We start from the raw sequence: 27847 nt of genomic DNA on the forward strand, positions 1-27847 counted from the left end.
GTGTTCATTGGAAGGACTGATGTTGAAGCTGAAACTCCAATACTTTGGCCACCTCAAGCGAAGAGTTGACTCATTGGAAAAGACCCTAATGCTGGGTAGGATTGGGGGCAGGAGGAGAAGAGGACGACAGAGGATGAGATGGTTGGATGGCATCACTGACTCGATGGACATGGGTTTGCGTAGACTCTGGGAGTTGGTGATGGACAGGGAGGCCTGGTGTGCTGCAATTCATGGGGTCGCAAAGAGTCAGACACGACTGAGCGACTGAACTGAACTGAACTGAATCATAAATGGGTGCTGAATTTTGTCAAAGGCTTTTCCTGCATCTATTGAGATTATCATATGGTTTTTATCTTTCAGTTTGTTAATATGGTGTATTACATTGATTGATTTGCGTATATTGAAGAATCCTTGCATCCCTGGAATAAAGCCAACTTGATCATGGTGTATGAGCTTTTGATGTGTTGCTGAATTCTGTTTGGTAAAATTTTGTTGAGGATTTTTGCATCTATGTTCATCAGTGATATTGGCCTGTAAGTTTTGTTTCTTCGTATTGTCTTTGTCTGGTTTTGGTATCAGGGTGATGAGGGCCTTGTAGAATGAGTTTGGAAGTGTTCCTTCCTCTGCAATTTTTTGAAAGAGTTTTAGAAGGATAGGCTTTAGCTCTTCTCTAAATGTTTGATAGAATTCTGTGAAGCCACCTGGTCCTAGGCTCTTGTTTTTTGGGAAATTTTTGATCACAGCTTCAATTTCAGTGCTTGTAATAGGGTTGTTCATAGTTTCTATTTCTTCCTGGTTCAGTCTTGGAAAATTGAACTTTTCTAAGAATCCATCCATTTATTCCAGATTATCCATTTTATTGCCATATAGTTGTTCATAATAGTCTCTTAGAATTCTTTGTATTTCTGCACTGTCTGTTGTAACCTCTCCTTTTTCATTTCTAATTATGTTGATTTGATTCTTCTCTCTTTTTTTCTTGATGAGTCTGGCCAAAGGTTTGTCAATTTTGTTTATCTTCTCAAAGAACCAGCTTTTAGTTTTATTAATCTTTACTATTGTTTCTTTTTATTTATCTCTGCTCGGATCTTTATGATTTCTTTCCTTCTACTAATTTTGAGGTTTTCTGTTCTTCTTTTTCCAGTTGTTTTAGGTGTAAAGTTAGGTTTTCTATTCGATGTTTTCTTGCTTCTTGAGGTAGGATTGTATTGCTATAAATTTCCCTCTTGGAACTGCTTTTGCTGCATCCCATAGGTTTTGAGTTGTAGTATTTTCATTGTCATCTGTTTCTAGAAATTTTTTGATTTCCCTTTTGATTTCCTCAGTAACCTGTTGGTGATTTAGAAACATATTGTTTAATCTCCATATGTTTGTGTTTCCTACAGTTTTTTCTTGTAATTGATATCTAGTCTCATAGCATTGTGGTCGGAGAAGATACTTGATATGATTTCAACTTTCTTAAATTTACTGAGGTTTGATTTGTGACCCAAGGTGTGGAGAATGTTCCATGTACACTTGGGAAGAAGGTGTATTCTTCTGTATTTGGATGGAATGTCCTGAAGATATCAATGAGATCCATCTCATCTAATGTATGATTAAGACTTGTGTTTCCTTATTAATTTTCTGTTTTGATGATCTGTCCATTGGTGTGAATGGGGTGTTAAAGTCTCCCAATATTATTGTGTTACTGTCAATTTCTCCTTTTATGTCTGTTAGTGTTTGTCTTATGTTTTGAGGTGGTCCTATAGTGGGTGCATATATATTTACAATTGTTATGTTTTCCTCCTGGATTGATCTCTTGATCATTATGTGGTGTCCTTCCTTATCTCTTGTAATCTTTAGTTTAATCTATTTTGTCTGATATGAGGATTGCTACTCCAGCTTTCTTTTGCTTCCCATTTGCATGGAGTATGTTTTTCCATCCTTACTTACAGTCTATATGTGTCCTGAGGTCTGGAGTGGGTTTCTTATAGACAGCATATATATGGGTCTTGTTTTTGTATCCATTCAGCCAGTATTCGTCTTTTGCTTGAAACATTTAATCTGTTTACATTTAAAGTAATTATTGATATATATGTTCCTATTGCCATTTTCTTAATTGTTTAGGGTTGATTTTGTAGCTCTTTTTTCTTCCCTTGTATTTCTTGACTATATAAGTCCCTTTAACATTTGTTGTAAAGCTGAATTCTCTAAACTTTTGCTTGTCTGAAAAGCTTTTTATTTCTCCATCAACTTTGAATGAGATGCTTGCCGGGTACTGAATTCTCTAAACTTTTGCTTGTCTGAAAAGCTTTTTATTTCTCCATCAACTTTGAATGAGATGCTTGCCGGGTACTGAATTCTCTAAACTTTTGCTTGTCTGAAAAGCTTTTTATTTCTCCATCAACTTTGAATGAGATGCTTGCCGGGTACAGTAATCTTGGTTGTAGATTTTTCCCTTTCAGTACTTTAAATATATCCTGCCATTCCTTTCTGGCCTGCAGAGTTTCTGTTGAAAGATCATCTGTTAAATGTATGGGTTTTCCCTTGTATGTTACTTGTTGCTTTTCCCTTGCTGCTTTTAATATATTTTCTTTTTTAGTCTTTGTTAGTTTGATTAGTATATTTCTTGGTGTGTTTCTCCTTGGGTTTATCCTGTATGAGACTCTTTGTGCCTCTTGGACTTGATTGACTATTTCCTTTTTCATGTTGGGGAAATTTTCAACTATAGTCTCTTCAACAATTTTCTCATATCCTTTCTTTTTCTCTTCTTCTTCTGGGACCCCTATAATTCAAATGATAGTGCGTTTGATATTGTCCCAGAGGTCCCTGAGGCTATCCTCAGTTCTTTTCATTCTTTTTACTTTATTCTGCTCTTCAGAAGTTATTTCCGGCATTTTATCTTGCAGTGCACTGATTCGTTCTTCTGCTTCAGATATTCCACTATTGATTCCTTCCAGAGTATTTTTAGTTTCAGTAATTATGTCGTTTGTCCCTGTATTCTTTAATTCTTCTAGGTCTTAGTTAATTGATTCTTGTATTTTCTCCATTTTGTTTTCAAGGTTTTTGATCATCTTTACTATCATTGTTCTGAATTTTTTTCAGATGGTTTGCCTATTTCTTCTTCATTTTTTTGGACTTCTGTGTTTCTAATTTGTTTCTTCATTTGTGAAATATTTCTCTGCCTTTTCATTTGTTTTTTAACTTATCATGTTTGAGGTCTCCTTTTCCCAGGCTTCAAGGTTGAGTTCTCTCTTCTTTTTGGTTTCTCTCCTCCTAAGTTTGGTCCAGTGGTTTGTGTATAAGGTGAGATTTGTGCTGAGTTGTTTTGTTTGTTTGTTTGTTTTTCCTCTGATGGGCAAGGCTGAGTGAGGTGGTAATCCTGTCTGCTGATGATGGGGTTTGTATTTTTGTTTTGTTTGTTGTTTAGATGTGGAGTCCTGCACAGGCTGCTACTGGTGGTTGGGTGATGCGGGGTCCTGTGTTCAAGTGGTTTCCATTGTGTGACTTCTCAGTATTTGATACTCCCTAGGGTTAGTTCTCTGGTAGTCTAGGATCTTGGAGTCAGTGCTCCCACTCCAAAGGCTCAGGGCTTGATTTCTGTTTCAGCAGAATGAGAGGCAGGTGGAACAGAATCATGTGATGATGACTCACTCTGGTCACCACAGCCTCCCCCAGGAACCACATCTGTTGGTTCAAAAATCCGAGAGTTCCACGTGAAATCCCAAACGAGATCCCCTGAACGGAGGGCAAGGAGAGACTGAAGATAGAGGCCAATCACTCCAGATTCGTAGGTGGAAGTTTTAACAAGCGAACTTTCTTACTTGGGTGCCTGAAAACAGTGGCTCTCTGCATCCACTCCCCAGAATCTTAGGAGTTTATAAAGACGACTTAATGGGGCTCAGTCACATGCAGTACAGCCCAGATCATCTCAGTAACATTTTATTTACTCTCTCAAGCCTGCAGTGTTGTCTTGAAATGGTTCCCACTAGGGAAGCCTCCCTCTCACTTTTTATGGAATCGAAGAGAGATGGCTGACAGAATGTGGGTGGAAGTAGATGAATTCGACGGGGACTAGTGTTTCAAGGCTGCATCTATCTGTTCTGCTAAAGGATTGATCTGAGTAGTGTACAGTGGGAAATGTATTGGAATGTGTGAATTTTACAGAACATGTTAAAATGAAACTTACGACAGATAAAGCTCTTGGGATTGTAAGAATTAAAATACAATAAAGTTGGATAATGCTTAGACCAAAATATTAATACAGCTCTGCACCATGTCACTTCTTTTCTTCAGCTTTGCAATGTCATACATCTTGATTGACAAGATTTCATAATCTATTTGAGTAAGAGTAAGTAGAGAGATACCTAAACATTTTTTAACAAATGGATAAACCAAGACATAGCCAAGAAAAGTGGCTTAAACCTTGGGATTTGTCAAACACAGTTATTAAAAATCAAATCCATTTTATCTAATTTAGAATATTTGGAGGCTCATTTTCTAAATCTAGCTCCTTATGTGGAAAAATGTATACTAATGAGCTTTGAATGCAATAGCATTCATCAATTGATTTACTTTAATGGGGTCATTATTTGGAATTTCATAATAATGGACAAAATATAGGTAATTTTGTTGTTAGGCAAGTTAGCCAAAAAAAAAAAAAACAAACGTATTTGTACATTTTGGTGTGAAAGGTTAAAATCCATCTTCCTGAGTGTGTATGAGCACCTGCTGGGAGATATAATTGTCATTATGATCTTGGTAGTTTGAATGTTCTTTGCATTTTTGGAGTTTACATATGGGAGTTTAAAGAAATAAGATGTGCTTTCTGTAGAGGAAGGCCTAAATTTGAATTAGGCAAGATACGACGAGTTTAGCTTCAGTTCAGTTCAGTCGCTCAGTTGTGTCTGACTCTTTTCGACCCTATGGACTGCAGCACACCAGGCCTCCCTGTCCATCACCAACTTCTGGAGTTTACTCAAACTCATGTCTATTGAGTCGGTGATGCCATCCAACCATCTCATCCTCTGTTGTCCCCTTCTCCTCTTGCCTTCAATCTTTCCCAGCATCAAGGTCTTTTCCAGTGAGTCAGTTCTTCGCATCAGGTGGCCAAAATATTGGAGTTTCAGCTTCAACATCAGTCCTTCCAATGAATATTCAGGACTGATCTCCTTTTGGATGGACTGGTTGGATCTCCTTGCTGTCCAAGGGACTCTCAAGAGTCTTCTCCAACACCACAGTTCAAAAGCATCAATTCTTCGGTGCTCAGCTTTCTTTATAGTCCAACTTCAGATCCATACATGACTACTGGAAAAACCATAGACTTGACTAGAGGGACCTTTGTTGGCAAAGTAATGTCTCTGCTTTTTAATATGCTGTCTAGGTGGCTCAGATGATAAAGTGTCTGCCTACAATGTGGGACACTTGGGTTCAATCTCTGGGTTGGGAAGATCTCCTGGAGAAGGAAATGGCAATCCACTCCAGTATTCTTGCCTGGAAAATTCCATGGATGGAAGAGCCTGGTAGGCTACAGTCCAGGGGGGGTCACAAAGAGTCAGACATGACTGAGCAACTTCACTTTCACTTTCACTTTTCAGGTTGGTTATAACTTTTCTTCCAAGGAGTAAGCGTCTTTTAATTTCATGACTGCAGTCACCATCTGCTGTGATTTTGGAGCCCCCCAAAATAAAGTCTGTCACTGTTTCCCTGTCTATTTGCCGTGTAGCTTAGGGGTAGGCAATTAAAATACCTGTCTTGCATATTCACACTGATATCTTTAAAATAGATAATGAATGAGGATCTACTGTATACAGGGAACTCTGCTCAATACTCTGTAATAACATATATGGGAAAAGAATTTGAAAAAGAACAGACACATGTATATGTATAACTGAATCACTATGCTGTACACCTGAAACTAACACAACATTGTTAATTAACTGTACTCCTACATAAAATTTAAAAAGCCAAAACATTGTTTTTATTTTGATATTTTTTACACAATGTTAAATGATATATACATACACAAAGACACATTCTTAAATAAAAATCATACCATATTGTATATTTAAAAAAAAATTCCCTTTGTTGGCCCAAACTGTTTATTACATTTTTGATTAGGAGCTCTTCCTGTGGTTAGCAGGCTCCTTTTACATTCCCAGACCCCAAAGAAGAGGGGCAACTTCAGGCCTCCCTTCCCTAGCCTGTCAGACTCCCCCAGAGCAAACCCTTTGGACCACTGTGTGGAAAAGTAGAATTGTCCACAAAGGATTAGGTACGCCACAGAAACTTATCACAACGTAGACGGAGCAAAGATTCTGATAACTTGAATGTACCCCCTCAAAGCCCAGTGGAAGGTTTTTCCAGGTTTAGGCCTTCCCAACAATGGAGTCCTTCAGGGAGGCTTCCTTCATTTCTGACCTGTCTCTCCCTCATCTTGCTCTCCGCATTTCCAATTCAGCAGAGAGCCACCATTTCCCCACAGGTTTAGCCCAGAGTCCTTTTCATGGTCTCAGCAGAGCTGAGCAATACTTCAGGCCCAAGCTGTGTCATGCTCTGCCTCATATATGAGAGTAGAATTAGGTACTCCAATTCCAATTCCTTCTCCTAGTTTAGTTTCTCACTCTTTTCCTCAGAGACAACACAATTAACCTCGGAAAAGTCTACTTTTCTTGTTAACATGATATGACTAGCAATGTATTTTAGGAATAAACTACCTTCTCACCTGTTACATGGGCTTCCCTGGTGGCAGCAGAGGTAAAGAACCTGCCTGCCAATGCAAGAGATGTAGGTTTGATCCCTGGATTGGGAAGATCCCCTGGAGAAGGAAATGGCAGCCCACTCCAGTATTCTTGCCTGGGAAATCCCATGGACAGAGGAGCCTGGTGGGCTATGGTCCATGGGGTTACCAGAGTCGACTTAGTTACTAAATACCACCACCTATTATATTGCTAATGAGGCACTTTCCAAACTGAGGTCTGTAACTAGTTGGCTATGGTTTTCCCTTGATTTCAAGAAGGAATGGTTTCAATTCTGATCAAATTTACTTGAGCAGCTGATTACATTCTTTTGACTCTAGGTCTCTTTTTGACAGAAGAGTGGGCAGAGTTTGGCAATACATCCCACTACCTCTAAGAAAATTATTTCTAAGTTGTAAAGAGCTATACAATATAATAATTATTATCTTCAACCTTCCAAATTAATTTACTCTTTGTCTATCAAGATGTGGGATAGAATGGAGGTGATGAGAAATCTTGAAGATAATAGTAGATGAGTCTTTTTGGCCAGGGAAACCTCTATCAAACAGCAGTTATTAAATATATATGTCCAGTGATTTGTGTATGAGGAGTTCAGGTGTCCAGAGAGTTGTGTATGAGGCCAGTGGGAAGAGTTATTTATTCATCATATATTTACCGAGTGCTTTCTACCAGTATTGGGAAACAGTGAATAGTAATGTGTTTACAACCTAATATAGGAAATGGATCTAATGGCTATTGTACTGGACAGCTCAGATAATCTGTATCCAGGTATCCTGTGTTTTTTATACATGACCTGCATTGCTCCTTCTCCTTTGTACCTGGTTACTGAACAGACTTTTCCCATTCAGATGGAAAAGTGTTCTTCCCTCAAAAAAAAAAATGTATTTTTCTCTACATATAGCAATGCAGGAGACCCCGGTTATATTCCTGGGTGGGAAGATCCCCTGGAGAAGGAAATGGCTTTAGTATTCTTGCCTGGGAAATCCCATGGACAGAGGAGCCTGGTGGGCTACTGTCCATGGGGTTGCAAGAGTCAGACAGGACTTAGTGGCTAAACCATCATAGCAGGTATCACATTCTGCTGTGGCTTTTTGCTTATTTATCTTCTCTCCCTTCCCCCTACCATAAGAGAATTCCCAGTCTTAACCCTTTCCCCACAAAGTACCTTCTGTCTTAGAGGTAGCCATTAACCCCCCCCTTTTTTTTTTTACCCAGACCCCCTGCAGTGGAAGCACACAGTCTTTAACCCCTGGACCACCGGAGAAGTCTCCAACCTCCTTTTTTATGATAACTATTTCCTTGTTCTTCTTTACTGTTTCAGCACCTAAGTATACATTCTTTCATTAAAAAAATTTTTTAGACAGTCTTTACTTTAAAATTTTATAATTTTGTTTATTTATTTTTGGCTCTGTTTTCTTTTCGTTGCTTTGCTCGGGCTTTCTCTAGGTGCAGTGAGCAGGGGCTATACTTTATTGCGGTGAGCTGCCTTCTCACTGCATTGGCTTCTCTTGTTGCAGAGCACAGGGCTCTAGGGTGCATGGGCTTCAGTAGTTGTGGTTTGCAGGTTCTAGAGTGAGGGCTCAGTAGTTGTGGCATACAGGCTTAGCTGCTCCGAAGCATGTGGAATCTACCTGGCCAGGGGTCGAATCCAAGTCCCCTGCATTGGGAGGCAGATTCTTATTCACTGCGCTACCAGAGGAGTCCCTATGCATTCTTTATTCATGTTTTTGAACTTTATAAAAATGGAATAACATAGTATATATTATTTTGTGAGCGGTTTCTTAACATATTTTTAAGATCATCTATATTATCGCATGTAGTTTGTTCATTTCTCTATCATATTCTATTATCATATGACAGTTTGTCCATTTTTTTGTTGATAGAGCACATGGGATTGCTGACAGTTTTTAGCTGTAACAATAGTGCTGCTGTTAACATTCTGGCACATGTATCTTGGTGCAGATGACCCTTTCTCAGGGTATATACCAGGAAGTGACATGCTCGGTCATGTGTGGGCCTGTGTTCAACTTTAGTTGATAAGGTCAAACAACTTTTCCAATTGCTCTTTTAATTTACTCTCCCCGTACTAAATGAAAATTCCTGTTGCTCCACTCCTAGTCAACTTGTAATTGTCAGTCTCTTTCATTTTAGCCATTCTGGTGGGTGGTGTAGTATTATTTTGCTGTGGTTCCAATTTCCTTTTCCCTTATGAGATTGACACCTTTCACATGTTTACTGGCTATTTGGGTTTCTTCCTTAGCAATGTGCCTGTTCAAATCTTTTTCTTACGATTGTAGTTCTTTATATGTCCTGGGTATAAGATTTCTCATGTTTCTACATGCTGTAAATGTCTTTTCAGCTTCACTGAGAGTAAACTGTTGAGATGTACAATGCAATACTGTGATTTCTTATTTGACTCTGAGATCTGCTTAAGCTTATTGAAATATAATTGACATATGGCTCTGTATAAATGTAAGGTGTACAGCATAATCCTGTAACTTATTTGACTCTGAGGCTTGCTATTTAGCTCTTTCAATGGTGTCATTTGATGAAACCAAGTCTTAAAAATTAATGTAGTTAATTTATTAGTTTTTCAATTATATTAAGTGCTTCTGGATTAATTTTAAAAGTCTGTCCCCTACACTTGTGGTCCTGGATATATTTTCCTGCTTTATTTTCTAAAAGCTTTATTGTTTTGCCTTTCAAATTTATGCCTAATATCCACCTGAAACTCATTTTTGTGTGTAAAGAGGCCAATTTCATCTTTTTCCTTCCAAATGGAAATTTGTCCCAACACCAATCATGGAAAACTATTCTTTAGGCATTGCTCTGCATCACCTCATAGCAACATAAATCAAATTCCCATGTACAGACGAGACTTTCTGCACCCTTTATTTTTTTAATAGCAGGGGCTGGCCAACAGCAACTGTCTCCTAGGGGAGGTGCTGGCAGGCTCAGACTCATGTGGGGACAGTAGGGCATCCGTGGGCTCTTTATTCTGTTTTACTGGTCTATTGGTGCATTCTTGATCCAATAGCACACTGCCTTAAGGACTATGGCTTTATATCTGGTTGCACAAGTCTTCCTCCTCCTGGTCTTTCTTTTAACTTCTTCCTCTTTCTCATATCTCACATGTACTTGTCTTTGCTCTTCCACAAAATTTTAGATTAGTTCATTAAGTTTCTCTCACACTCACACACTCCTACCTACTGAAGTTTATCTGAAATGGCACTGGATTGATAGATCAATATGGGGAGACTTGACATCTTCCAATATTGAATCTTTCAGTCTGTGAACACTATTATCTCTTATTTGTTTAGGTCATCTTCAGTGTTTTAAAAATGTTTTATTCATATAGGTCTTGCACTTTGATTTATTTCTAGATATTTGATATTTGTTTGAAGGTATTGTAAGCTTCAAATCAGTATCAGTCAGTTCAGTTGTTCAGTCGTGTCCGACTCTTTGCGACCCCATGATCTGCAGCACGCCAGGCTTTTCTGTCCATCACCAACTCCCGGAGCTTGCTGAAACTCATGTCCATCGAGTCGGTGATGCCATCCAACCATCTCATCCTCTGTCCCCTTCTCCTCTTGCCTTCAATCTTTCCCAGCATCAGGGTCTCTTCCAATGAGTCAGTTCTTCGCATCAGGTGGCCAAAGTATTGGAGTTTCAGCTTCAACATCAGTCCTTCCAATGAATATTCAGGACTGATTTCCTTTAGGATTGACTGGTTTGATCTCCTTACCCTTTTTCCCTAGACTCTAGAAAAAAGTATTATTTTTGAAAGATACTGTTTTTCTTTCTACTAATCTTGTTAAACTCATTCATTGTAACAATTTATCTGCAGATTCTTTTGTATTTGCCACATACATATCTATGAAAAATAACGATTTTGTTTCTTCCTGTTCTATCTTTAGTCTTTTTTTTTTCCCCCTTACTCCATTGGCTAAGGACATTCGGGGGCAATAACGGGCATTCTTGCCAGTTGTACACTTTTAATCACTACTAAGCTCTCTGCCTCAAGCCAACGGCGTGTAATTGTTGGTTCCCAGCTGGAAGGTGTGAGTGAGACGCCCACGTTCTCCTTTCAGCGCTTGCAGCGAATTAAACCAGAGAGTAAGCCTCCCTGAAGTTCGCCTTCCAATTCTCAGGAAGGAGCTGGCAGCCCCCTCCGGTTGCCACGCAACGGCGTCTCCTGACCCGGAGTAGGTGTGAGCCGGTTAGAAGCACGTGCCGCCTCTTCCGCATTCCTGGACTACATCCCCCACAATGCGTCGCGCCGCGGGCCTCAGGTCTTCAAGCAGGGGAAGGGCCCGGCAAGGAGGCGGAGCGGAAGCGGAGTGTGAGGGACAAGAGGAGTAAAATCCTCACAAGCCGGGAACCAACCTTGTTGCTGATTCCCAGCTCAGGCCTTTCTGCATCCCGACCTGGAGGGTGCTTCGCGAGCGCGGGACGCAGCTGACGCCCGCTAATCGGCTTTCTTTGCGCCGCCTCAGCTCGGAAGTCAGTTGGCGTCGGCGACAGAGACGGGAAGCCCACAAGGCAAGGTAATGAGGAGGGGGCGAGAGGGAAGGCGCGGTTGGAGGCGTCTCTGTCCATCCGGCTCGCGTCTCCGCCGGAGCCCTTCGGGCCGGGGGCCGCCTCTCCTCCGCCGTGCCCCGCCCCCCGCCCCATCGGGGCCGCTGCCGCGGGGCGTCCGCGAAGACCTAGCTCCAGCGCTGACCCGCAGCTCCCGGCCACGGCCGAGGAGGGTCTTTGTCCCTGCCGCTCCAGGTCTGACAGTCGCGGCCCCTGGGCCCCAGGCAGAGATCCTAGCGTGGCTCGGGCTGCGTGATCCGAGTGGGGCGGGCTGGGTCCCGTGGCCGCTGGCGCCGGGGAGCGACGGACCTGAGCTGCGGGGTTGGAGCGCCCGCGCGGCAGCCGCACTCACTTCTTTTTCCGTTTCTGACAGCTCAGTTCTGTTCTACTTTGAAAGAGAAAGTCAGATGCCCTTTTTAAATTCCCTCGCCAAAACTCAGCTGCTGGGTGACTGGTAAGGATGAATTTAAACGGCTATGTCGACTGTGGCTTATAATCTCGCAAGCCCTATTAAAACAGCCTGGCTTCCAATCCCGATCGACTCACTGCCTGGGTTTAGTGACCTTGGTTAATTAAGGCTCTAAGCCTGCATTTTCTCACCAATCAAATGGCCGTAACAGTACACATCTCTAAGTTGATAGAATAAGAAATAATATGCTTACAACGCCACGAATTCTTCACTTGGAAAAATTCTTCGAGTGTGATACTTAGATTAGCTATACTGAAATGGCCCCTGGATTGGTGAGTTTTGTGTTTTTCCTTGTTGAATCATTGGCACTCTAGGTTGTATATTCTTCACTTTATATATCTTATTCACCTTAAACCTAAGTAAAGGATTCTTGAAAATGTGCTGTGTTTTCAATTTCCGCCGTTTTAAGATGGCTGAGAACATTCTTGGAAAATTGATGACTCTGCTTTTTGTGGATCCGCTTTAGATATGAGGACTTACTCACCCCACCCCCACCCCCAGTTGTGTTCTGTAGGGGATTCTTGGAGGAGCTTAAGTATTTTGGCAGAATAAGCATCTAGGTGTTCTGCAGTCCTTAATCTGGGGCTTCACCATCTTTACCTTATGCCAGCTTCCCCCCCCCCCTCTGTACTTTTCTACTGTTTAGTAATTTTCACTTTTGGGCTTTTTGTTTCCAAGTTGTAGTGTTTGTTCTCAGGATAAATCCAATGATGGCAGTACATTTTATAAGAAATGACTTTAAGCATTTCACATTAGTCCTTCGTTAGTTATGATTGTTCTTGCTCTGTTTTCTCCTGAATTTTACTGACATAGGTGTTGAGTTTTTCCTCATGGAAATCTTTATGGTCCTTTGTTGAAATTGTTTTCATTTAAAATGTGTGTTCTGTACTACTTTTAGTTCAAATACTGTGCAGTCTGAAATAAGTTCTCTACATTAAGCTATTTTTGAATGTATGGTTATGGTGGGCGAAAAGCCAGTGGAGAGGTGAGTTTTGTGTAATGTCTTGAGTGACACATGCATGAAAAAAAATTACTTAAAAAAAGGAGAAATCTACTGAATGTATTTCATCAGGATATCAGAGAACCAGAGAGTAAATATGTGAAAAACGTATTTAAACTATGGGAGATGGCATAGTACACATAAAGATTTCTGAATCATTTAGAAATGTGTGGCAGAAATACTCATTTTTAGGAAAAAATGTTTCTCTGTTGGTGATGTCATTTAGTGCTGTGTATAGGACAGAATAATGACTGCGGAAATACGAGACCTTGATTCTTGTCCTGAGTCTGTCACTCTGTATGACCTTACTTTCCTTTGTGGTTCTCAACTTCCTCATCTTTCAAATAGAGAATTGGTCTGATTCCAGGGACTCTTCTAACTCAGACTTTTCAGTGATAAGTTCTTTTTTAATGTGGGAAAAAAATGATGTAAACCCTTTTAATAATTTATTTGTGTCTTAGGGTACTTTTTTCCCCCACCTTGGGGAACGGGTACACATGAAAGAATAGAAAGCTGCCATAAACAAGAATATCTTTTCATCCCTCTTTCAGGAGCTGCACACGTTTTCTCTGCATTTTTGACATGGTTAGTTTTCTTCCTCCGTACTCTTTTTTCTTTAGTCACAGTCTCTTTATCTGTTATGCCTGCTTTTATTATATAACTTGGGATCCCATGGACAGAGTAGCCTGGCAAGCTACAGTCCATGGAGGTGCAAAAGAGTGGGGACAGGATTTAACAACTAAATAACAGTATAACTTGCGTTTGTCAGTCCCCTAATTCAACTTCATTGCTTCTTTTTGTGATATTTATTTATTATTTATATTTATTTATTATTTTTACTCCCAACAGCTTGTTTCTTTTTTAGGGGCCTTTTTGTGCGAAGTCTCAGGCAAAGGTGCCCAGTCATGGTCTGGTCAGCTGTGGAAGGGGAGGTGGGGTCATGTGGCACAAACCATGATTGGCTGAGGCAGTGGGCAGGGCAGGCTTTGCGCCTGAAATATCTAGTAGGGCGTGATGTATTTTGGATTACACTTTTACTGTGTGTAGTGCTTGAGTAGTTTCCCTTTTGCTCTAACATTCTCCTGGTCGCCCTCACTTATTTTACCTGTTGTCTTTTTATCTGTCTTTGTCCTCTCCAGTGCTGTCGTTGTCTTTTGCCCTCTCCCCAATATGCCATCTAACAATGATCTTAGATCTTGAGATGTGATATTTCTGTGTCTCAGCTGGAATTATAGTGTAGCTTCTCCCAAGACAGTTCACATTTGAAATCTTAGACCTAATTAGTTGTGGATGGCTGTGTCCTACGTTAATTTTTTTGCCTAGTTGTTAGCCTCAGGCAATATTAGGTAGAGAAACTAGAAAATATTTTAGAAATGAGCCTTTCTCCTGAAATTACATTCAAAGGCAAGTCTGTGGCCTACTTATTTCTTTTTTTGGAGAGAACTATCTGAACCTTGGAGCTCTAGTGAGAACATACTGTGTCTTTTTGTAATAAAGATCTGCTTTTCCAGCTGTAAATTCAGTAGGAGACCAACAGGCAGTGATTCTTGTAACACCTTTGGCTGAATGAGAGCTTCTGTGCTTGCTAGTTGCTGCTGTTGCTGTAAATAGTTACTTCAGTTATATATTCATAACGGCACAAAAGTAGAGCCCTGAATGAATGCAAATATGGGACTTGAAGGAGAGAATTCCAAGATAGGATTGGCCATCCATTGAAGTTTTTAGTCTTGCTATTGCAACGTTTGCATAAAAATACAAGGAAGTATTTCAAGATCGGCAGTGTGAAATGCAGTTTTTTAACATTTTTGACTGTAGCCCATAGAAAGGGACCTTTTAACCTACAGATTCCATGGATATATAACTCTGTGTGCGTGTGTATGAAAAATATATGTAAGTATATATAAAACTGAAAAAAGTTTTACAAAATAAAATCTATATTCTGTACAGTCTACTCTGATAATTTCTATTTCATTTATGTATTTTTGGCTATGTTAGATCTTGGTTGTGTGCGGGCTTTCTCTAGTTGTGGGAGGGGCTATTCTCTAGCTGTGGTGCACTGGCTTCTCTTGTGGAGCGCAGGCTCTAGGCGCTGGGCTTCAGTAGTTGCGAATCTTGGGCTCTAGAGCATGGACTCAGTAGTTGTGGTGCATGGTATTAGTTGCTCCTTGGCCTGTGGGATCTTTCTGGACTAGGGATCGAACTCATGTTCCCTGCATTGATTGGCAGAGTCTTAGCCGCTGGACAACCAGGGAAGTGTTCTCTATTTCATCTTGTTTAAAAAGGGCTATTTGAAAAGTAGATTCTTGTTCCTTGCTTTTGAAAAAAACTCTGGAGTCCTGGGCTGAAAGTTTAGATACCTAATTTCCCCATTTGTTTGATATTGGGTAGTCATTAATCCTCCTGATGCTTCCCTTTCCTTATCTTTATTTATTTATTAAAAGATACTTATTTATATGAGTGCACCGTCTCTTAGTTGTGGCACGTGGGATCTTTAGTTGCAGCATGTAGTCTCATAATTGCAGCTTGTGGGATCTTGTGGGATCCCTGACTAGGGATCGAACCCAGGTTGCCTGCATTGGGAGCACAGAGTGTTAGCCACTGGACCACCAGGGAAGTCCCTCCTTGTCTTTAAAATGAGGATCTTCTAGTTTAAGTATTCACTGATCCTCTATCTTTACCTCTCCCTAGTAGTAATGTTGGAGTAATATATTCATCTTTAGGTCTTTGGCTAGGGAGAAACCACTTAAAAATAGATATGTAGTTATTTGCATGTTTGCTGTTTGGCAAGAGCCTTGAAAAATCTTTGTTCATGTGTAAATTTTGTGAGCTGGAATGAATACATTAAGGTCTATAATACAGTAAATATATAAATTAAGAAAAAATTTCCCCATGTTCTTTGTTTTTCTACTTTTGTGTTTTGTAACGAGCACTATTTTGGAGTTTGAAAAATTGTATTTTAAATGCTTAACAGCAATTACAAATTAACATACCATCATATTGCCAGATAGACTTTATTTCTCCTCCCTCTTACCACTGCCCTTTTCATATTAGAAAAGGTAAAAAAGAATGTTTTCCTGTGTAAAGACCACCATGTCAAATCATTACTGCTCATATGTTACCAAACAGAGGAACTGCCATTCTCATAAGAAAAGGGAATACAGAGCTTTCTTTGCTTGTGGGTTTCCTTTTGTTCATTTTCGACAATTTCTCCAAACCAGGCCATTCCATGTGGGAATTGGGATCCCTTTCATTCTCATATGTTTGTACTGAGGAGAATAGAAATAAGGAATTTACTGTCTCCTCCCAAGATTCTGGTTAGAATTCTCAAGGTTTTGCTTAGAAGGAAATTGGAGCCAGACTTCATACTTCCATTTCTTTCTCAGATCAGACCTCCTTAGAGGGCCTACCTTGCTTGACCTCATAGCTCATTTGGCTCCTCCAAATTCTCATTTTTTCTCAATCTCTCTGTTTATTTTCTTCGTAGCAAGTTATTGCAAGCTGAAATTAGCTTGTTTCTGTGTTTGCTTGTTACCATCTGACTTCTACTGAAGCATAATCTTTAGAAGAGCAGGAATCCTGGCTTGTTTCCTTTCACATCTCCTGTTCCTGGTACATAGTAGGTGCTTTAATAAATATTGTGAATGAAGAAGTGTGCAAATGAATGAATAAACCAAGGTCTTTCAGGCTTAAATGAAACTGTATGTAGTAAAGGTTGTGTTTGAATACGGTTCTTTCTGCGTCTTCCCCCTGCCCTCCTTATTTTTTCTGAAAATGTGTTTTTATCATTGTATTTGCTGATCATGGTGAAGATACCTACATCCATAAGACCTTGTATATTTTTTCTAGTTCTTTTGCTTATGTTAAAAAAATAAAGATCTAGGATTTCTTAAGTTCTTCCTGTAGCAACTTTGTAATACTTTGATTCTGTGAATCAACATATTTGAAACTTTAATATGCCAACCTGATACTTTAAAGAATAGTCCAAACTATATATCTTCAGAATTTTTAGTATCATTGACCTAAACTGCCATTATGTTTTCTTGTTATGTTCCTTTAAAACAAAAAAGAACAAGGTTCACTTAATATTATAGTTCTTTCAGTACTTACAGTCTTTTCTCCCGGAGGTAGGGGAGGTAGTGTGGTATAGAAAAAAACCTAAATAGTGAGTCAGGACCTGTGTTCAGGGCCAATACAGTTTCTGCTACTGACTGATTGCCTCCATTTTAGGCAAGATACTTAACATCTCTGAGCTTTAGTTCCTACATCTGAAATCTGAGAAGATTAAATCAGATTTCTGCTCAGGTAATTGAAAATACAGTTGTCCCTCAGTATCTGCAGGGCATTGGTTCCAGGTCCACCTGTACCTTTACCGCCCTGTGACCATGGATGCCAAAATCTTTGGGATGCTTAAATCCCTTATATATTAATAAGATGGCATGTTATTTGCAAATAACCTACACGCATTGTCCTGTATACTTTAAACCATCTCTCAATTATTTATAATACCTGATACAATGTAAATGCTGTGTAAATTGTTGCCAGTGCATGGCAAATTCAAGTTTTGCTTTTTTGAACTTTCTGGAATTTCTTTTCATTAAATATTTTCTTTTTTTTTTTCCTTTTCATTAAATATTTTCTACCTACAGTTGATTGAATCTGTGGATGTGGAACTCAACTGACTGTAATTTCATCTTGAAATTCTCTTCTCCTCTGCACCTTTGCCCCTCAGAAACATTGCAGGATGATCACACTGGTGCTCGGGGGAGATGGGGGGGTTAGGCTCGGGGTGAGCTTAAAGTAAACAGCCTTTCTGCTGATTGTTCTCCAGGCTCCGTGGAAGTTATGGCTGCAGTGCAGAGCATGTTACTCTTGCCCTTAAGGGACGTGGGACTTAAAGAGACAAGGCTCAGTTGGTATAAAGTAATGTGCTGTGAGATGTGAGGAAGGAGGTGAAAGTAGACTAGAGTAAGGTTATGAGGTTTTAAGACCCTTCTCATGCAGGTAGCATTTAAACAGATACTCTAGTCTCATTTTAGGCCATGTGGAAGAGGAACTGTTCTCATCAATGAGATGCTATTAAGTCATCTTAATCGTTGTTTGGTTGCTCAGTCTTGTCCGACTCTTTTGCGACCCCATGGACTGTAGCCCGCCAGACTCCTCTGTTCATGGGATTTTCCAGGCAAGAACACTGGAGTGGGTTGCCATTTCCTCCTCTAGCGGATATTGTTGACCCAGAGATCAAACCTGCATCTCTTATGTGCCCTGCATTGTCAGACAGTTTCTTTACCACTAGCGCCACCTGGGAAGTCGTCTAGTAAAACAGCCCCTGTATTAACTCAGGTTACCCAAATTGCTAACTAACATTGCTGTGCAAGTACCTGATACTACTAATAAATGTTAATATTTATTGACGTTAGTAGTATGAGGTGTCATTTATCCTTACCAGTGTTAGGTAGGTACTGTTGTCTCCATGATGTAAGTGAGATTTTAGGGTTTAGGAAGATAAAATAACTTGTTTAAGGTTTTAAAGATAGAATATAGTCAGCCCTTTGTATCTGCGGGTTCTGCATCTGTAGATTCAACTGTGGATTGAAAATACTGAAAAAAACATTCTGGAAAGTTCCAAAAAGTAAAACTTGAATTTGGTACTGTTTATATCACATTTACTTCCTGGTGGCTCAGACTGTAAAGAATCTGCCTGCAATCCAAGGGGCCTGGTTTTGATCCCTGGGTTGGGAAGATCCCCTGGAGGAGGGCATGGCAACCCACTCCAGTATTCTTGCCTGGAGAATTTCATGGACAGAGGAGCCTGGCAGGCTGCAGTCCATGGGGTCACAAAGAAGTGGACATGACTAACATATAGCATTTACATTTGTATTAGATATTATTAGTAATCTAAAAATGATTTAAAGTATACAGGAGGATGTACATAGGTAATATGCAAATAATATACCACTTTATATGAAGTACTTGAGCATCTGTGGATTTTGGTATCCGTTGGGGGCCCTGGAACCAACCCCTGCAGATGCTAAGGGAGGATCATACTGTATGTAACTTCATCTAGAGATTGATAGAGAGTACCTTGAGGCTGGAGGTGGGGTAGGAGTGGGAGTGCTACTTTTTGAAGAGGTGACATTTGAGTTAAATACTAAAGGAGGAAAAGGAATAAGCCATGGGGAGAGCATTTCAAGCAAGGGAATAGCAGTTGTATTGACCCTGAGTTCAGAAAGAATTTGGTGTGTTTTGCCTAGCTTGACTGTAGTACAGTGAGCAAGGGGAAAGTGGTTTGAGATTAGGACAGACAGAGAGAATGGTGAAGTTGGCTATGCAGAACCTTCTGGACTATGGCCATGTTGCCAAACACAAGTTTGTGTGCCTCATGCATAGTGAGGCCAAAGAGGCCAAAATGGGAGTTTAGAGCAAGGAAAGGTTTATTGCAGCAAGCATGAAAAGAGAATGGGCAGCTCCTGCTCAGAAACCCTGAACTCTAGGAATTGTGTGCTCATCACTGTTGTATCTTAATGGCTTCTCCTTTGTTTCTCCATTCTCTCCTTTCTGTGATTAGTATCTGTTTGAACCTGCTGAAGCCTTCTCTTTACAAACAAGAAACAGGGGGCACAGAACGGCATTTGTACCTGGGAGGGCTCCACTGGGTCCTACTTCGTTTCAGTAAATAGTTTTAATTTTATTCCAAGTACAGTGGGAAACCATTGAAGAGTTTTTTTTGGTAACTGTAAGTTTGTTTCCTACATCTGTGACTCTTTCTTGTGTTGTAAATAAGTTCATTTGTACCATTTTTTAAGATTACGCGTATAAGTGATATCACATGATATTTGTCTTTCTTTGTCTGACTTCACTCAGTATGACAATCTCCGGGTCCATCCATGTCGCTGCAAATGACATTATTTCATTCTTTTTTTTGCAGCTGAGTAGTATTCCATTCTCTGTATGTACCACATCTTCCTTATGCATTCATCCATCAGTGGACATTTAGGTTGCTTCCATGCCCTGGCTGTTGTAAATACTGTGCAGTGTACATTTGGGTGCAAGTATCTTTTTTAATTATGGTTTTCTCTGGATGTATGCCCCAGAGTGGGATTGCAGGATCATATGTTAGCTCTGTGTTAGCCCAGGAGCCAATCTACCTCCTTCCTTACCATCACTGCCTTAAATCTCCAGAAGTTTTTCTTCATCCCAGAGTAATTATAAAACTCTGTACTCTAAGCCATAACTCTCTATTCTCTCCTCCCACTAGCCTCTGGTAACTACCATTCTACATTCTATCTCTGACTAACTCTTCTAGGTACCTGTACATGTGGCATCATATAATATTTGTCTGTTTGTGTTAGCTTCTTTAACTTAGCATAATGCCTTTAAGGTTCATCCATGTTGTAGTATGTATCAGAATTTTATTCTCCTTTATCACTGAATAATATTTCATTGTATGTATATACCACGTTAAACAAAACATTCACCTGTTCACCTGTTGTTTCCACCTCACAATGCTGCAGTGAACATGGCTGTACAAGTTCCTCTTTGAGTCTCTGCTTTTGAAACCAAGCAGGACCCAGCAGGGACCACCTGGTACAGAAGCCCTTCCAAACCCCCCATTTCTTTCTTGCAGGATGAAGGCTTCAGCCTCCTAGACCTCCCTGAATTTCAAAGGGCAGATTCAAAAAGTTGCTAATCAGACAAGTAAGGGTATGCAGAAACAAAGGAGAAACATCAAGAAACTATATTTCAGCAATTAAAGTAATATTATGGTTCCTCCTCAAGGAATAGATATATATAATATCTTTGAGCTTTTCTGAAGGAACTAAGATTCCCACACAGGTAAGGATGGTTAACTTCAGCTGAGCACAAGATTCCTGGAATACTGCCCTGTTAACCTCATCACCAACCAATCAGAAGAGAGTTGCATACCATACATCCCTCATTCCAGATTTTGCCGATGAAAATTACTCCCTGAAAACCATCAAGGACTTCAAGGTTTTTGAGTATGAGCCACCTGTTCTCCTTGGTTGGCCCTGTAATAAACCTTTCTCTGCTCCAAGCTCCCACATTTTGGTTTGGCCTTACTATGCATCGGTCGCATGAACTTGTGTTCCATAACACTTTGAGTTCTTTTGTAATTATACCCAGAAGTGAAATAGCTGGGTCAAATTGTTTAATTCTTTTAGGAACTGCCAATACTGCTTTCCACAGCACCTGCACCATTTTGTATTGGGTTTCAGTTTCTCTGCAACTGTACCAACAGTTTTGGTTTTGTTTTTTAATAATTGCTCTAGAAGAAAAAAATGTTTTCATCCAACTTCTTAGGTTCAGTGCCCAAGACTCTGTAAACTAAACTGACAAAAGATCAATTAACAGGAGAGAAAGGTTGTTTCATATACAAATGGTGCACATCACAGAAATGAACTTGAAAAATAAGAGAAGCAGTTAGTGCTGAGAGCATATATACCATTTAAACAAAGAGCCATAAATTATGGAAGTGTGATAAGACAAAGGAAAAGGGAGTTTGAGCTTCTGGAGTCAGTAAATTGTGGGAAGGTAAATAAATGGGGGAAACTAATGAAAGATAAGATTTGTTTTAGTAAGGTGTGTTTGTACAGATTTGTCTCAGCATCAGTGCCCTGTCTCCTGTGATAAAGAGTGTTCTCACTTTTCTCATAAGTAATTCATGTTTTGCTTTCAGGTAGAAAGGCGGAGATCAGGGAGGCCTTACTGCATCTGCTGTTTCTCAGTTATCTTCAGGTCAAAATAATCCTTATACCAAAGTGGATATTTTGGGGTGACATGTTCTGATGCCCTTCATAGCCATCCTGATGGTGTCAAGTGGTATTTCATTGTGGTTTGAATTTGCTTTTCCCTAAAGATTAGTAGTTTGAGTACCTTTTCATGTGCTTATTGACAATTTGCATATTTCCTTTGGAGGAAGAAATTAAAATTGTTACTATTCACATCATGGCTTGTTTTGGTCTGAGGACAATGGCTTGAAGTGGGGTTGGAGAGGAATCTAGGAAATCACTTGAGAAGTAGCGGCAGTAATTTAGCTGGAGATGATGGTACTTGGAGCATACTCTGTTGCCCTTCTTCAGGTCTAGTACTTTACAGATACTTCATTCTAAGTGTGTCTCCTCTCTTTAATTTTTCTACTTTTGAGCCATATGGTGTGTAATTCCTTTTGTAATTTCTGCAGTTGGGTGAGAACTTTCCCCTGAGAATCCTAAAAATATTCAGAAGTCTGTCTCTCTTAGGTCAAAATAATGAAGATGAAGCTAATATGTTACTGAACCAAAACTATGATCCGCCCACATGCAGTAAAGCCAAGCTAATCTGCTGACACTGGGTTGTTGGGAAAGAAAGTACAGTGTTTATTGTAAGGTGCCATACAAGTTGTGATGCTGATAGCTCAGCTTCTTTGTACACTGGTGCCAAATCAAATCTCAGAGACAGAGTTTTTGGTGAAGTAGAAAAGGATAGCTGTAGTGCTTTGCCAGGCAAAAGCAGGGAGACAGTGGGCTCCTGCCCTCAAAACAATGTATCCTCACTTGGGGAAGATAATAAGTTTTATAGTAAATGTTTAAAGAGTGTATGGTCATTCTGTGGATATTCTTCTGAAGGGTTGGTGGTGAGGTAGGTAGGAGTCAGCATCATCAAACTTTAGGTCCAACTAGTCTGGGGTCTACTTGCTTGTGGGAAGCATACCATAGCTTAAAGACATTGTTGTGTGTATCCTTAGATGGGGAAACAGCTGCTCTAGACTGTTTCTCCCTGGTCCCACGTGCTCTCCCTTCCCTAATAAACATCTGCTTGTATCTGCCCCATTGGAACTCAGGGAAGGTCATAGAGGCTGAATGAAGGTTGTTTCTTATAATCAAAGAAATGGGGGACACAGAGGCCTGTGGGGCCCTGAACGGTATCAGTTATCTGGGACAGATAATACTCAAAAAGTCCATTTTCTGGAGGAAGTTTTTATAGACAAAATTTGGGGTGAGGGCTATATGGTGTGTGACTTTCATCTGACTGGTTGGTGGTGAGGTAACAGGGTCATCTTGTGCTCAGCCTGAAGTTACCATCTCCCACCTGTGTGGGGACTTTTCCTGCAGAAGAACTCAGAGATGTATTATGTATATTCTTTGGGGAGGAACCAGGACCATGCCTCATTCCTGCACTATTTTTTTTTTTTGACTGCGCCATGTGGCATGTGGGATCTTAGTTTCCCGACCGGGAATTGGACCCATGCTCCCTGCAGAAGAGAGGCATCTTAACCACTTGGACCACTGGGGGAGTGTCCCTATCACTGCACTACTGTTTCTTGACTCTTTCTCTTTTGTTTCTGCATTCCCTTACTTTGCTGATGAGCAATTATTTGAATCTATTCTTTGGAACTTAGGAAAGGTCTAAGGCTGAAGAAAGTCTGTTTCCTAAAAACAAGAAACAGGGGACACAGAAAGGACTTCTATCCAGGAGGTCCCCACTGGGTCCTGCTCAGTTTCAATAATGACTTTATTTTTGCCTTTAAAAACTCCAGTTGTTACTTGGGACATATTTGAAGTTTTACTTTTTAAAGTAATTAGTAGGAAATTAATACAGTGGGCCTGGAAGTTAATATTTAAAAGTTTTTATATTTTAGACTGTTTTGGTTTTGGAAGAATACTATGCTGGATTGTAGCCATAAGTCCTCAGTGACGATGTAGGCCTTTTAGGTTTCTAATTATTGTCTCTATCCTGATCTAGGTGGCCTTTCAGAATCTGAACCAGTACTTGAAGGACAAAGAAAAACTGGGGCGTTCAGTGTTCAAGTTCTCTGCCATTTGCAACTTTGAACATTGTACAGAAATGAGTCAGGAGATAGAAGGGCTCCAGGTTAGATATTTACAACTGTCCTCCTGTTTGCATTTCATGGGGCACGAAAAAGTGGGTTTCAGGCCTGATACTTAGAACTGTTAGCATTTCCTGAGACAAGAGTTAGATGGACTGCAGTTGAGGAATTTACAATCAGCTTCCTGTTTGCTCTCCAAAATGGAAGTAACAGCAGAAACAAGGTAAATAGCCAGTCTTAGTCTCTTGTAAGCACCTTAAGGTAATAGTCATGGCAAGGACAAAGAGGGGCAAAACCCGATTTGAGTAAAGGATTAAGGAATCTCTGCTTCCCCCTCTTTTGGGACAAGGGAGATGCTACACATTCGCAGAAAGGCTCCTTGTGGGTGGGTCAAAAGTCAGGGGATAATGCCAGGCCATAAAGAGTATTGCTCTTCCCAGAAGCCTTCACTTTGAGATCCATATTGGCTGGGGGTGGTGTGGGCACCAAGGGGAGGGTCCCAGGGTAGGTCAGGTGTGGAGGAAAAAACCAAGTAATTGGCCTAAAGGAAGACAAAGATCGGGAAGAACTGAGGTATATAAGTGACTTAACCGCCTCCTTATGGGGCTCCTCCTCACTAGGGGGGATGTCTGTACCCTTTTCTCTACCCTTTTCTCTCCAGGTGTACATCTCTGCCTTGCTTCTATCTTAACTAAACAAACTGCTTCTCTGTGTGCTCTCCCGCTTGTTGTGCTATGTCTCTAGTACCTGCATTTATAGTTTCTGTCTCTGTGATAAATGTATTTTTCTCTGGGAGCAAAGTTCTAGGGAGAAATAGCTTCTGGCCTCTAGCCATTGCTGGTCTGGTGGCTAGGATTCTGGTTTTCATCCAGGTTCCCCAGCACTGGGATTAAAAAAAGAAAGAAAGATTTCCAGGTGGTTTTAATGTGAAGCATTCCCTCAGAAGAGACCAAAAGCAGAAGTATATCCTTTTTGGTATTTTAGTCACCTCTGCTGGGCTTGCTTGAAGTAGCTTGTGGAAATGAACCCTCAGATAACAATTTTCAGGTCTTCCTGGGTCACTGTGGAGAATCCTCATGGGCTGTTGAGTTGTTCAGCTCTTTGTCAGGCAGAAGCTGGCTCTGGGCCATCATTTCAGCTTAGAGAAAGCTCTAGGGTGTCTTCCACACTCATTTATTCCTTGGTGTCCTTTTGTAGTTCGCTCATGTATTGAGGGATTAACTGCTCCCAACTTCTGACGTCTTCGCTATTCCCAGAGACAAACCCTTTTCATAGTAAAACTTCTTATCTCTATAGAAAACCATGTAAGAAACACAAGCAAGTCACACAATGTATAAATTTCGCACTGCAGAGCCCCTATGAAATTTCCCTGACTTCCTTCTGAAACGGTCTGCTTTAATTTTGTTGTAGGCAGTGGTGAGTAGACACATTCCATGTAGAATCAAGGCTGCAGAGACCTTTCATGAAAGCCTCTTTTCTGAATCTGTGGTACAGTCGGATATACACAGTATAGAGCCAAAAGAGGGGTTCTTTATTTAATGTTTGCAGCTTCTTTGGGTCCCTCAAACTGAGAAACTCGGCTTCCCTGTTCCCTGGGATTTATTACTCTGGGGACATACCCTCCTCAGCCGTGCTTCTGCCTTGTCTCCTCCCAGGGTTTTCTCTCTGTGGCTGGTGTTGGTACTGCCTTTAAGCAGAGTTTGTGTTCATGATGGTGAGCAGTCTGTCATTCCCTTTTTTTTTAAATTTATTTATTTGGCTGCACTGCGCATCTTGTGGGATCTCAGTTCCCTGACCAGGGATTGAACCTGGGCCATGGCAATAAAAAACCAAGAATCATAACCACTAGGCCACCAGAGAACTCCCCAGCCTCTCATCCTTAAGCTTGTACCTCCTTGGAGGGATTTTACCTCTTATGGGTTAGGCTCCCTGTGTTTACCTATTCTCCTCCACTAGTCATTCCAGCTTCCTTACCCACGAACCTCCTGTTCTCTGCCTAATGCCATTTACAGTTTGGGGATTTGTCACTTTTGTGAAGTTTTGTCACTTTTGTGGAGTTTCATAAAACCTAGAAGTTCTAATATGGCTGGGTTTAAAGGAAAGAAGGACCCTGAATGGAGATATAGATGCTGAATTTGTGGACTTGATGATCTTCGGCAAAGTTCAGGCAAGTGAAGTGAGTGGTCCTGGGTATTAAAAAATCTTAGGCAGGCTAACCTCGTAAAGCCTTACTTTAGTCATCTTTGGAGTGGGACGACAAGATTTTTTTTGAGGTTATGTAAATATTAAATGAAATAACCTTTGTGAAGTGTTTATTTCAGTCCCCTCTCTCCCACTGTCTAGTTGTTTGATCTTGGGTAGCTTTTCTTTTTTTTTTTAATATAGGATATATATCTCTCTCTTTAAAAAATTTATTTATTTTTAATTGAAGAATAATTGCTTTATAATATTGTGTTGGTTTCTGCCATACATCAACACGAATCAGCCATAGGTATACATATGTCCGCCCTCTTGAACTGGGCAACTGTTTGCTTCAGTTTTTTCAACTGTTTAAGTTAGAATATTATTAGTATGCGATATTATGAAGATTAAATAAGCTTATTTATGTAAGAAGATTAGAGTAGAATCTGGTATGAAGTAAGTGTAGTAATGATTGTTGCTGTTATTTAACTGAAGTATCCTCTTGCTTCTGGTTTTGAGTCTCTTCCTTTGTGGCTTTGGACAGGTATAGTAACCTAGAGCTTTCTAGGCTCTCGTTTTAACCTTCATCTGCCAAAATACCTTCAGGTCTGTGTTCTTAATTCTCTGGTGATGTCACTTTTCTGGCTTTGTGGGCATGCCACCTTTAGAACCCTGTTGTGACTGCTTCAGGACAGATTCCCAGTTGATTTTTCCACTGGGTACTGGGTTGGATAATCTAGCACTCAGGTCAAACTTGAAAAGACATAAGCACCTGTAAAGATGTATGAAGGAAGGTTTATACACGTGAAAGAATGTTTTTAAATTTTGCTTGGGAACCCAGAATTTCTATTTTCTGAACTTAAATGTAAAAATCTTTGTAGAAAAAAATATTAGGTGATGTTTACCTTACTTTGTTAAACAAAATTTAGGAATCCAGTATTGATATTAATGATACTGTTTCAGTGAACTCTGAAGGAGTTTGTTGTAGGCACGGTAACTGAAGAAAAAAAGCAGAAATAGAAGAAAATTGGAAAATGAGTTAATCCCTAACTTTAATTTTTAAGAAAATTAGAAAATGAGTTAATTCCTTAATTTTTAATTGCTTTATGTAGTAATTGACATACCTAGTTGGTGGTGTAGTCATGGTTGTAGTGACGTTTGGAAAGATGAATATACTTCAGTAAGAGTAGATGGGTGTCCTTCAAACCTTGGAGCTCTAGAATTTATTGGACGTGTGTTAGGGACTGGGTGGCAGGGTAGAGTAAAGTAAGAATGGGAACTTTCTGAACCAAAATTGACAGGGCAGTAGATCTCCCCCTTAAGCATACCTCAACACACATGCATTTGCTAGAAAAACTTTGATTATATGTGTTTTGTATTTTGATATTTTGCATAAGATCATTGAATAAATACTTTCTTAATTTATTTTCAAGAAGGTTTGAAAGCACCTATGCTAGAAATCAAATTCCTAGGGCAAAACAGAATTTTCCTGCTGCTTAGCATATATGCTGGCTCATAAATATGTGTTGAGAGTGATTGAATGCTTTACCTTCATTGATACTATATTCGTTTCTAGTCTTACTATCCTCAAACTAGATTTTATTACTTCAGTTAAGTAGGTTAGAACTAGTGTGTTTTATTTGCCCATACTACTTAAGAAAGTTAAAAAGTTCTTAGGGATTATTTTCATTAAGCTGTGCAATGCATTTTTTGAATTCTAGGTTCAAAAAAGAATTTTATCCCATTAGACATAATTGAAGAGTTTTCTTCACTGGACCCTTTGGTGATTCGGGCACATTATTACTCTTAAGATGTTTATGATTCCTTGATATTACTTTATCTCTTTTAAAAAATTGAAGTATAACTTTTCAGTTTTTCCTCAAATTATAAAAATACATACCTGTTTAGAATTGTAAATTTGGAAATGTAAAAAAAAGAAAGTTAGTGCTTTCCATGTCTGGCATAAACTTAAAAGTGTAAACTTAGAAATTATGACTTATTTTTCATCCTCAGTTGGTTATTTTTTAAGATTATCCATTGTCATTAGTAGTATTTTCTAG

General features: G+C 39.9%; 1 protein-coding gene and 1 long non-coding RNA gene across 3 annotated transcripts in view; one reads left to right on the plus strand and one right to left on the minus strand.

Annotated features, from left to right (window-relative positions):
* The window catches only part of CCDC126 (coiled-coil domain containing 126), an 86032-nt gene that overhangs the window by 32827 nt on the left and 25358 nt on the right, over positions 1 to 27847 (plus strand). The window contains exon 1 of one of the 2 annotated variants that reach the window (XM_081536462.1): positions 11061 to 11281. The exons of the other annotated variant lie outside the window; for it this stretch is intronic. The gene's annotated coding sequence lies outside the window, so the exon portion shown is untranslated. Of the gene's footprint in view, positions 1 to 11060; positions 11282 to 27847 lie in introns of those variants that run through there. 2 annotated transcript variants of the gene reach the window in all.
* On the minus strand, positions 1198 to 4645 carry LOC145524380 (uncharacterized). Its single transcript, XR_014067449.1, has 2 exons — positions 2256 to 4645; positions 1198 to 2177 (listed from the first exon to the last, which is right to left on the minus strand). It is a non-coding gene; the product is annotated as an uncharacterized LOC145524380 (long non-coding RNA).

This window comes from Giraffa tippelskirchi, chromosome 10 (assembly GCF_054371585.1).
Source record: "Giraffa tippelskirchi isolate mGirTip1 chromosome 10, T2T-mGirTip1v1.2.pri, whole genome shotgun sequence".
In the NCBI taxonomy this organism is placed as follows: domain Eukaryota; kingdom Metazoa; phylum Chordata; class Mammalia; order Artiodactyla; family Giraffidae; genus Giraffa; species Giraffa tippelskirchi.